The following is an 11,242-nucleotide window of genomic DNA, read 5'->3' as shown; positions in this document are numbered from 1 at the left end:
CTGGTAGGCCGAAGTCCACGGGGTTGCTAAGAGTCGGACACGACTGAGCGACTTCACTTTCACTTTTCACTTTCATACATTGGAGAAGGAAATGGCAACCCACTCCAGTGTTCTTGCCTGGAGAATCCCAGGGACGGGGGAGCCTGGTGGGCTGTCATCTCTGGGGTCGCACAAAGTCGGACATGACTGAAGCGACTTAGCAGCAGTAGCATTGTGTTTGAGGGAGTTGTCTGGTGGCTCAGTGGTAATGAGTCTGCCTGCCAATGCAAGAGACACACATTGAATCCCTAAGTCAAGAAGATCCCCTGGAGAAGGAAGAACCTGGCAAGCTAGAGTCCATGGAGTAGCAAAAGAGTCTGATATGACTTAGCGACTAAACAACAATTTTGTTTGAGAAGACTTTGAGATAATATAAGAAATCTCCATGTAACTGGGATAAAAATCAGGATATGAAGTTTCTTACAGTGTGATTTACTGCTGGAAAGAACCCATTTCCCTATAGCTTTAGCCCAGTATGAATCCAGACAAATTATGAGAGGCAGCATAATATTTCTTTTATCACATGCTTTCATCATTTTGAAGCACATACTATTTTATTTCAAGTTTAATTGAGAGAGAGAGAGGATTTTATGAAGGATGTCTCCATTAAGTAAAATAATATATTCTGGTCTATTTATTTCTTAGTAACCCATATTTCATTAATAAAGGAATAAGAATGGCACATATTATTGGCATCTTTCTTAAAAATTGTATCACCCAATATATATGGTATTGAGCTCTGTAATTCATGTCTGAAGCTAATGGATTATGAGTTATGCTAAGCTTAACATATGAAAGGCACAACCTGGGTCTCAGTAGAAAGCTATGAAACACTATAAGAAAAAAAAAAAGATGGGGATATTGAAAAATAGCAGAGGTATTACCAGACATTCTAAATTATCTGGGAAGATTAATGGATCATCTTTATGAAAATATAATTCCAAACAAAGTTGTTCCACTTGATATGATAAACCAATCTGGAAAGTAATTAAGATTGGTTATTTTTCTGTATATAAACCTTGTTCATTCAGATTATTTTTATAAATTTAGCTTTTTATGATTAATACTTTTAACTCTGAAGTGTCATTCTACTTTGATAATAACATGCTAAGCAATATTAAAAAATAATATATGTAAGCAATATTACATACATAAAATGAAAATACATGCTTCAGATATCAAGATTGGTGATCTTTGTATAGAGAGACATGAACAAAAAGTTTAATGACGTATTACTGACATTATTTTTCAAAATCCGTAATGTGTCTTATTAATTCTGAAAAAGATTACAGTATTTGAGAAACATTAGAAAATCTTACACTGACTAATTTTACAGTATTTGCTACACTTTAACTTATCACAGAGACCAAAAATCTATAGTCCCCAGAGAGACAATGTTATACCCCCATACTATACATTATTTCATAAGAATTTTGATAATCTAAAAATTACATTTAGAACAAAATATATACTTTGATTAATTAAATGATGAAATTGTTAAAATTCATATTTTGATCATTAAGTATCCAAATCATAAATACTTTCAAAATGCCCAGGTTACTAATTCTGAGTAGAAATTTAATACAGTTAAATAATCATACAAGACTTTCCTGGAAAGAGCAATTCTTTGAAAATAGATAGTATGTTTCCCTGCTGCCTCACTTTCTTTTTCTGATCCAGAGCTTTCTCATGGCAGTTTCCATCTCACCATTTCTCCGAGTATAGATTAGAGGGTTCAACATAGGGGTGATAATGGTATAAACACAGTCAAGTATTTATCAATAGGTAAAGTGAAGTTGCTCAGTCATGTCTGACTCTTTGCGACCCCATGGACTGTAGCCCACCAGGCTCCTCTGTCCGTGGGATTTTCCAGGCAATAGTACTGGAGTGGATTGCCATTTCCTTCTCCAGGGGAATCTTCCTGACTCAGGGATTGAACCCAGGTCTCCCTCATTATAGACAGACACTTTACCGCCTGAGCCACCAGGGAAGTCAAAATACAGTTAGCAAAAACCAGACTGGGAGCTGACTGTGGCTCAGATTATGAACTCCTCATTGCCAAATTCAGGCTTAAATTGAAGAAAGTAGGGAAAACCACTAGACGATTCAGGTATGACCTAAATAAAATCCCTTATGATTATACAGTGGAAGTGAGAAATAGATTTAAGGGACAAGATCTGATAGACTGCCTGATGGACTACAGATGGAGGTTTGTGACATTATACAGGAGAAAGGGATCAAGACAATCCCCATGGAAAAAAATGCAAAAAAGCAGAATGGCTGTCTGGGGAGGCCTTACAAATACTTGTGAAAAGAAGAGAAGCGAAAAGCAAAGGAGAAAAGGAAAGATATAAACATCTGAATGCAGAGTTCCAAAGAATAGCAAGGAGAGATAAGAAAGACTTCCTCAGTGATCAGTGCAAAGAAATAGAGGAAAACAACAGAATGGGAAAGACTAGAGATCTCTTCAAGAAACCTAAAGATACCAAGGGAATATTTCATGCAAATATAGACTCGATAAAGGACAGAAATGCTATGGACCTAACAGAAGCAGAAGATATTAAGAAGAGGTGGCAAGAATACGTAGAAGAACTGTACAAAAAAGATCTTCACGACCCAGATAATCACGATGGTGTGATCACTTACCTAGAGCCAGACATCCTGGAATGTGAAGTCAAGTGGGCCTTAGAAAGCATCACTACGAACCAAGTTAGTGGAGGTGATGGAATTCCAGTCGAGCTATTTCAAATCCTGAAAGATGATGCTGTGAAAGTGCTGCACTCAATATACCAGCAAATTTGGAAAACTCAGCAGTGGCCACAGGACTGGAAATGGTCAGTTTTCATTCCAATCCCAAAGAAAGGCAATGTCAAAGAATGCTCAAACTACTGCACAATTGCACTCATCTCAGACACTAGTAAAGTAGTGCTCAAAATTCTCCCAAGCCAGGCTTCAGCAATACGTGAACCATGAACTTCCAGCTGTTCAAGCTGGTTTTAGAAAAGGCAGAGGAACCAGAAATCAAATTGCCAACATCTGCTGGATCATCAAAAAAGCAAGAGAGTTCCAGAAAAACATCTATTTCTGCTTTATTGATTATGCCAAAGCCTTTGACTGTGTGGGTCACAATAAACTGGAAAATTCTGAAAGAGACAGGAATATCAGGCCACCTGACCTGCCTTTTGAGAAACCTATGCAGGTCAGGAAGCAACAGTTAGAACTGGACATGGAAAAACAGACTGGTTCCAAATAGGAAAAGGAGTACGTCAAGGCTGAATATTGTCACCCTGCTTATTTAACTTCTATGCAGAGTACATCATGAGAAACGCTGGACTGGAAGAAGCACAAGCTGGAATCAAGATTGCCAGGAGAAGTATCAATAACCTCAGATACGCAGATGACACCATCCTTATGGCAGAAAGTGAAGAGGAACTAAAAAGCCTCTTGATGAAAGTGAAAGAGGAGAGTGAAAAAGTTGGCTTAAAACTCAACATTCAGAAAACTAAGATCATAGCATCTGGTCTCATCCCTTCATCAGAAACAGATGGGGAAATAGTGGAAACAGTGTCACTTTATCTTTTGGGGCTCCAAAATCATTGCGGATGGTGACTGCAGCCATGAAATTAAAAGACGCTTACTCCCTGGAAGGAAAGTTATGACCAACCAAGATAGCATATTCAAAAGCAGAGACATTACTTTGCCAACAAAGGTCCGTCTAGTCAAGGCTATCGTTTTTCCTGTGGTCATGTATAGATGTGAGAGTTGGACTGTGAAGAAAGCTGAGCACCAAAGGGTTGATGCTTTTGAACTGTGGTGTTGGAGAAGACTCTTGAGAGTCCCTTGGAGTGCAAGGAGATCCAACCAGTCCATTCTAAATGAGATCGGCCCTGGGTGTTCTTTGGAAGGAATGATGTTGAAACTGAAACTCCAGTACTTTGGCGACCTCATGCAAAGGTTTACTTTACTGTGTAGATGAAATGTGAATTCTTTTGCAACCATAAGGGTATTTTTCTGTTTAAATCTTTGGACACTTATACCATCTATTTTAATATTCTTGAAAATCATTAGAACTGTTGTCCTATCGAAATAACTCCCACTAAGTGAGTGGATGATATCTAGGATAACAAGTGAAGGGGGATTGCAAGATGAAATGGGACTGAAAGACACCTAATCATGTATTAGTTTAACAGATGATGTTTAGACATAGGAAGCAGGAAAAATTGAAGGCAGAAGGAGAGAGGTGGACAGAGGACAAGATGGTTGGATAGTGCTGGGAGCCAGCATGAGGAACTCTGCCCGTGGCAATGGTCATGAGGAAGGAGGCTCAGCATATGCAAAGGCATGATGGAGCCTCAGGAGTCCCCCTGGAAATTCTCGAGCATCTGCCCCCAAAACCAGAGTCTGCCTACTTTACTGCTTTGTGCTCTCACCTACACCTCTGACTTTATGGGGGGCTGTCCCCCACCACCTCTCTCTGAAAGAGTTAACTTACAGCTCCAGTTAATAATACTTCCTGGGCGTGACAGGAGTGTTTCAACCTACAAACTCCTCTGAAGCTTCTCTAGCCTGCCTGACAGGTTTGTCCGGCCACATGTGATTGTCCACAGCTTCCCAACCGTGAGAGGCACGAGATGCTTTAAACCTTCTAAAAACAGATTCTTTTGAGAAGTTAGGAAATTATTAGTGTAGTATAGTGAGCTGATTAGTAATCATATTAGTGAAGGGTTTTTTTCATTTGCTGAGCCAATGTTTGCTGCTAAGTCTCCACATCCCCTGCCCTTATACACATTAATGAATATATAGAAGAAATAAGTATTAACCTTTGATATTAATCACTTTAGACTTTAGGCTAAGCAGATTCTTTTCTTAATTAAAACCCACTGCACCCTCACCCTATAGAAATGTAACTTTATCTGGTGCCTTCGGAAGGTGGCGTCTGTTTTAAGAATAATCACCCTGGGAGAAATAAGTGTTTTAGTTGACTAACCGCTGTCACCAGGAGAGGGTCATAAATTGTAAGCAGGCCCCCTCGCCAGAAGATGATGTAACACCCCTAAAACCTTTGTATACATCTGTATGAAGCACCTGATTTTGATAAAAGTCATGACTGCTGACCCCACATGACTTTTGTATTACATCTCTGTGTATAAAAGTGGACCCTGGAAAATAAAGAATGGGATCAGTTCCTAGAAAGACTGGTCTCCTCATTCATCCTTTCTCTCACTTTCTGGCTGAATTCCCATCTAGAGAGTGGAGGCTCGTCAAGCCTACTACTTCTGCCTGGGCTTCTAAGATCTGACCAGAGAGGCCTTAGTGTCTCCTCTCCTTCGGGAGAATGGAAGGATGCCTGTGGCCTACGTAGGTGATGCAAACTCCTTGTCTTGGAGTTTTATTGGTTTTCCATGTAAACCAAGTTATTCAGCCTCTTTTCTCCACTAAATTTTCCTGCTGAGCTATCCTTATTCTCTTACTCTTTATACCTCTAATTAATATTTAATTAAAGCTATTGTATCCGGTTTGCTGACGCTGTCCCTGCTTCGAATTCCCTGGATCCACCGGGGCTGGACCCTGGCAGGATAGGATCAACAACTCAATGGACATGAATTTGGGCAAACTCCAGGAGATGTTGAGGTATAGGGAAGCCTGGCATGCTACAGTGTTTGGAGTCATGAAGAGTCACACACAACTTGGTGACTAAACAACAACAAAAGGAAGCAGGAAGGCCAGAGCTTATAGGAATGGAAAATAATCATGATGACTATTTGGATCGTGCCCTCCAAATATTCTCATGCCTGTTTAATTCTTATGAAAGTGTTGTGAGGCAAGGCATAAAATTCTTGGAGGGGTTGAGAAGGGAGTGATTACTAGCTTGAACTAGGAGTTTAGCCACATAGCCACCAAAGGCTTTGGGCAAATTACACAAACTCTCTGAGCCTTATCCACTTCATTAAACAATCAAGATAATGCTAGTTCCTATTTCATATGGGTTTTGTGGGACTTAAAAACCAAAAATCTTAAAGGTCTTATCACAGTCTTGCAAACAACTCCCTGACACATACTGACTTTAACTACTATTGCTTTGTTTTGTTTTGTTTTGTTTAGGATTTGTATTTTACTTGATTAGTAAGTGACCTGACTGCAGTGGAGAGCTAAGTCTGTGCACCCTGAAACCCAGGGCCTTTTCCACTGCATAAAATAGACTGAGGTGTGTTCAGGAATAAGAGATAGGCTTGACTGAGTGGGAGGGAATCTTAGAAAAAGATGAGATCTATCGTGGGGGAGGGTCTTGAATCTTAGGGAAGTTGAGATGTGAACTAGAAGGCAATGGAAATTTGTAATGGATTCAAAGATTCATAGTTTGGTTTTGTATTGTTGATATATAGATCTTTATTCTGATATTAATTTCTTATCAGATATATTTGCAAATATTTTATCCAATTTTGTGGGCTGCTATTGGCCTCTATTAATAGTGTCTTTGATGCAAAAAAATTAAAATTTGATAAAGTTCAGTTTGAACTGAACTGAAGCAATAGGATCCTCATTAATTCTCCATCATATTCTCTTTCTCTCTTTCTCTCTCCCTCCCCACAGCAAGGTCTCTATTCCCAAAATTCTAGCTTACTTAGTTTCATCAAGCCCTCAACTTCACACTCTCAACTCAAAGACTCTATCAGGATCTTTTGAATTATCTCTCTGTATACCACCACATTGAAATCCTTTAAAGTAATAAACATGAAAATGATAGAAAAAAAAGAATCAATTTGTTTGTTTACCACCTTTCAGTAATCAGTGTCATTGTTTTTCTGATATCTAGTGTTTTGTAAACAATTATGTCATATTTTTCTGCATTGTTGCTTTTTTCAAAAACTATACATGTTTATAGCAGGTTTATTCATAATTTCAAATAACTGGAAATCATAAATACATTTCTTAAATGCTAAAGAAACAAGCTTTGATACATCCATGAAATGGAATACTGATTAGCAATAAAATGAATGAAATTATGATAGACACAATAATATGCATAAATCTCAAATGCATGATACCAAGAGCAAAAATAAAAGAATTTATATGACTGTATAGTATACATGATCTCACAAATAGAAAATGCAAAAAAAAGTTGCACCCAAAACTACTATAATTAGTAAACAAATCCAACAAAGTTGCAGGATGAAAGTTCAACATACAAAAATTAATTACATTTACTTTGTGGACAATGAACAATCCTAATAAACTAAGAACATAGTTTTATTTGCAATAACATTAAAAAGAATAAAATATTTAGGAAAAATTTTAGTCAAATAGGTTATAAATCTACACTGAAAATTATATGATATTGACACAAATTGAAGACAAATAAATGGAGAGATATACTGTTATCATTAAATGTAAGAGTAAATATTATTAAAATGCCACTTGCAACAACTTGGATGGACCTAGAGGTTGTCATAATAATCAAAGTCAGAAAGAGAAAGACAAATACAATATGACATTACTTTTATGTGGAATGTCAAATACAGCACAAATGAACTTATCTAAGAAACAGAAACAGACTCATAGACCTAAAGAATACACTTACAGCTGCCAAATATGTAGGGGCTGGGAGAGGAATGAGTTGGAAGTTTGGGATTATTAGATGTAAACTACTATATAAAGAATGAATAAATGACAAGTTACCGTTATATAGTACAGAGAGCTATATTCAATATCCTCTGATAAACCACAATGGAAATTAATAGGAAAATATGCAAAACTGAATAATTTTGCAAAATCATAGAAATTAACAAAACATTGTAAATTATACTTCAATAATATAAAATAAAAGTTGTAAAAATGAAAAAAAAGGTTACATCATCCAAATCAATCTACTTACTGATTTTTTCAAAGAAATACATTTTTTCCCAAAGAAATACAAATATAATCATACAATGCATATGAAAGCACATTAAAAACCCAAATAGCCAAAGCAATTTTGAGACTAAAGAAATATGGAGACAGACATTACAATGCTGGTTTCAAAATTTATTACCAATCTATAGCAATCAAAATACTCTAGTATTTACCTGAAAACAGATTCATATAAACAGGATAGAAAGCTCAGAAATAAACCCACTCTTACACAGTCAAATTTTTTAATTTATTTATTTTAATTGGAGGCTAATTACTTTATAATATTATGGCGGTTTTTGACATACATTGACATGAATCAACAATGAGTGTACATGTGTCCACATCCTGAACCCCGCCCACACACATCCTTCCCCATCCCATCCCTCTGGGTTGTCCCAGTGCACCAGCTTAGAGTGCCCTGTTTCATGCATCAAACTTTGACTGTACTCTATTTCACATATGGTAATACACATGTTTCAATTTTATCCTCTTAGATCATCCCACCCTTGCCTTCTTCCACAGGGTCCAAAAGTATGTTCTTTACGTCTGTGTCCCTTTTGCTGTCTCGCATATAGGGTCATTGTTACCATCTTTCTAAATTCCATATATATAGCATTAATATACTGTATTGGTGTTTTTCTTTCTGAATTACTTCACTCTGTATAATAGGCTCCAGTTTTATCCACCTTATTAGAACTGACTTAAATGTGTTCTTTTATATAGCTGAGTAATATTCCATTGTGCATATGTACCACAACTTTCTTATCTATTCTTCTGCCAATAGACATCTAGGTTGCTTCCATATCCTAGCTACTGTGAACAGTGCTGCAATGAACACTGTGGTACCCATGTATCTTTCAAGTCTGGTTTTCTCAGTGTGTATGCCCAGCACTGGGATTGCTGTGTTGTACGGCAGTTCTATTTTCAGTTTTTGTTTTTGTTTTTTAAGGAATCTTCACACTGTTCTCCATAGTGGCTATACTAGCTTGCATTCCCACCAACAGTGTAAGATGGTTCCCTAGACTTTTGATGGCATCTGACTGGTATGAGATGGTACCTATTGTGGATTTGATTTGCGTTTCTCTGGTAATGAGTGATGTTGAGCATCTTTTCATGTGTTTGATAGCCATCTGCATAGCTTCTTTGGAGAAATGTCTGTTTAGTTCTCTGGCCCATTTTTTTATTGGGTCACTTATTTTTCTGGTATTGAGCTGCATGTGTTGCTTCCATATTTTGGAGATTAATTCTTTGTCAGTTATTTAATTTGCTATTATTTTCTCCCATTCTGAAGGCTGCCTTTTCACCTTGCCTATAGTTTCCATAATTGTGCAAAAGTTTTTAAGTTTAATTAGGTCCCATTTGTTTATTTCACTTTTGTTTCCATTACTCTGGGAAGTGGGTCATAGAGGATTTTGTTGTGATTTATGTCAGAGAGTGTTCTAGGTTTTCCTTTAGGAGTTTTATAGTCCCTGGCCTTAAATTTAGATATTTAATCCATTTTCTATTTTTGTGTATGGTATTAGAAACTGTTCTAGTTTCATTCTTTTACAGGTGGCTGACCATTTTCCCAGCACCACTTGGTAAAGAGATTATATTTTCTCCATTGTACATATTCTTGCCACCTTTGTCAAAGATAAGGTGTCCATAGGTGTGTAGATTCATCTCTGGGCTTTCTGTTTTGTTTCACTGATCCATATTTCTATCTTTGTGCCAGTACCATAATGTCTGATGACTGTAGCTTTGTAGTACAGTCTGAAGTCAGGCAGGTTGATTCCTCCAGTTCCATTCTTCTTTCTCAAGATTGCTTTGGCTATCTGACATTTTTTTTGTGTGTTAACTGGAAATTATTTGTTCTAGTTCTGTGAAAAGTACCATTGGTAGCTTGATAGGGATTGCATTGAACCTATAGATTGCTTTGGGTAGTATACTATTTTCACTATATTAATTCTTCTGATCCATGAACATGGTATATTTCTCCATCTATTTGTGTTATCTTTGATTTCTTTCATCAGTGTTTTATAGTTTTATATGTCTTTTGTTTCTTTAGGTAGATTTGTTCCTAAGTATTTTACTATTTTCATTACAATGGTGATTGGGATTGTTTCCCTAATTTCTTTTCTGTTTTCTCATTGCTATTGTATAGGAATGCAAAGGATTTCTGTGTGTTAATATTATATCCTGCAAATTCATTGTATTCATTGATTTGCTCTAGTAATTTTCTGGTGGGGTCTTTAGGGTTTTCTATGTAAAGGATCATGTTATCTACAAACTGTGAGAGCTTTACTTACTCTTTTCTAATCTGGATTCCTTTATTTATTTTTCTTCTCTGATTGCTGTGGCTAAGACTTCCAAAACTTTGTTGAATAGCAGTAGTGAGAGTGGGCACCCTTGTCTTGTTTATGACTTTAAAGGAAATGCTTTCAATTTTTTGAGATTGAGGATAGTGTGTGCTGGGTGTTTATTGTAGATGGCTTTTATTATATTGAGGTATATTCCTTCTATGCCTGCTTTCTGGAGAGTTTTTATTATAAGTGGGCATTGAATTTTGTCAAAGGTTTTCTCTGCAGCTATTGAGATAATCATATGCCTTCTATCTTTCAACTTGTTAACATGGTATACCACATTGTTTGATTTGCAAATATTGAAGAATCTTTGCATTCCTGGGATAAAGCCCACTTGGCCATGATATTTGATATTTTTAATATATTGTTGGATTCTGTTTGCTGGAATTTTGTTGAGGATTTTCACATCTATGTTCATTGGTGATATTAGCCTGTAGTTTTCTTTGTTGTGGCATCTTTGTCTGGTTTTTGTATTAGGGTGATAGTGGCCTCATAGAATGAATTTGAGAGTTTACCTGCCTCTTCAATTTTCTGTAAGAGTTTGAGTAAGATTGTCAAGGAACGTCTAACAGGAGGATTCCTGCATACTGTTTCTCATAAACCCTCCATTCCTTATCAGTTCCTGGCAACAGGAACAAGTGGAATGGCACGCTGCTCCCAGGACGGAGGTCATAAGATGAAACACATGCATGAATTTCCTTCAGTAAATATTCTTCTAACGACAAAACTGCTTGGTCTCGATCTTCTTTCTTGAGATATGGATTGTATCCTGACCTTATGACCATTGCTAATCCCTTGTTCCCTTGATAATGGTTGCTGTACATTAGGTTTTCTGATCTTTATCATTGTTGAAAGAAATTCCTTGTACAACAGCCTATATATACTCACAGAAAGATCATTAAAGCACCCTTGCTCCACCAGAGGCTTGGGTCCTGGTGTCTTTCTTTCTCTCTCTCTCTCTCCCTCCCTCC

The sequence above is a fragment of the Bos grunniens genome, chromosome 15 (genome assembly GCF_055505025.1).
Source record: "Bos grunniens cultivar Pamir isolate PY7600 chromosome 15, Bosgru_T2T1.0, whole genome shotgun sequence".
In the NCBI taxonomy this organism is placed as follows: Eukaryota; Metazoa; Chordata; class Mammalia; order Artiodactyla; family Bovidae; genus Bos; species Bos grunniens.
This window is presented reverse-complemented; position numbering follows the sequence as displayed.